At 33.8% G+C, this 1,293-nt stretch overlaps 1 non-coding gene across 1 annotated transcript; it reads right to left on the reverse strand.

Moving 5' to 3' along the window:
• Positions 1-392: 392 nt before the first annotated feature.
• On the reverse strand, positions 393-469 carry LOC127539504 (small nucleolar RNA SNORD113/SNORD114 family). Its single transcript, XR_007947939.1, has one exon. It is a non-coding gene; the product is annotated as a small nucleolar RNA SNORD113/SNORD114 family (small nucleolar RNA).
• Positions 470-1,293: the final 824 nt, after the last annotated feature.

A 1,293-nucleotide genomic window follows, 5' to 3' on the forward strand; every position in this document is an offset into this window, starting at 1 on the left:
AGGTCCCTCGTTGGTAAATAGTTATATATAATGTTTTGCATTCACAACATAAAACTTTTACATAGTGAGTGGATGAGGAAGATGAAAGGATACTCTATTTGGCAGGGTCTGAATTGTTGACTAAGAATCTACTCAAATTGCTATCACAATTAATATTCCCATGAAAGGGAACTTTTACTCAGAAAGAGATAAAACAGGCTGGGTATAGTGGCATATGTCCACAATCCCTGCCCTTATGGAAGGCTACAATGTTAGTAGACAAAGTGATTTGTCTTAAAGGAAGCCAGCCCTTAATATGTCTACAGAAGTTTGAGAATAGATTTTTACTCCAGAAAAGATACATTTTAGAATCCATAAGAAATGTGATTTAAAAATCATTATTCACACAATCATTGAATCTCAGAGTTTCCAGGAGCTTGAGGTCATGTATTTTGACTCATATGCCCCCCAAATAGTCATCCATTTTCCTCTTCAAGAACTGACTGTAGTGTGGAAAACTCATTACTTTCCAAGGCTTCCCTTGGTTTGGACAGATCTAACTATTAAGAAATTTTACCTAGCATCAAGCCAAGATCTATCTGTAACTCATAATTCTGTCCCCAGGGTCTAAGCAAAACATGTGTAATCCATCTTCAACACAATAGCCTTCAAGTACTTGAAGATAGCTATCGTGTTCTCCTAAGTATTTTCTTCCTTAGAATAAACAAGGATAAACACCACTGATTCCTTCAATTGATCATCCCATGAGATAATTTTTAGTGTCCTAACAGCATAAAATGTGATGTCCAAAACTGAACATGATACAGCAGACATCTTAAGATACTATAACAAAATATGTGGTATTCTTTTTCTTCAATATAATAAGATAATGGTTCTTTCTGGGAGAAGGTGCAGATTTCTCTGTTTATTGTGCTTCTAGTAACAAGGTCTAAATTTAAATTAGCTTTGGTTTGCTATGTTCAGATTGTTGATCTACAATGAGCCTGGCATATAGTAGCTGCTTAATAAATGTTTATTGATTTGACTTGTAATCCCCTAAAATTTCAGGTTTTTATTTATAAGAAATAACTTAGCAATTTCATACTTATGCAATTTTGCTTATTTTTTAAAATAAAATTATTTATTAAAAAATTTTAATTGAAAGCTTTGAGTTCCAAATTCTATCGCTCCCTCCCTTCAGCATTAAAGAAGAATGAACTTGGCCAGTTTAGAAATAGAAGTAGTCAAAGATTTTGAACTAATCATCAGAAGGCTCAAACCAGTGAGCCTCCCTTCCCCTTTTCCTCCTTTTTT

The sequence above is a fragment of the Antechinus flavipes genome, chromosome 5 (genome assembly GCF_016432865.1).
Source record: "Antechinus flavipes isolate AdamAnt ecotype Samford, QLD, Australia chromosome 5, AdamAnt_v2, whole genome shotgun sequence".
In the NCBI taxonomy this organism is placed as follows: Eukaryota; Metazoa; Chordata; class Mammalia; order Dasyuromorphia; family Dasyuridae; genus Antechinus; species Antechinus flavipes.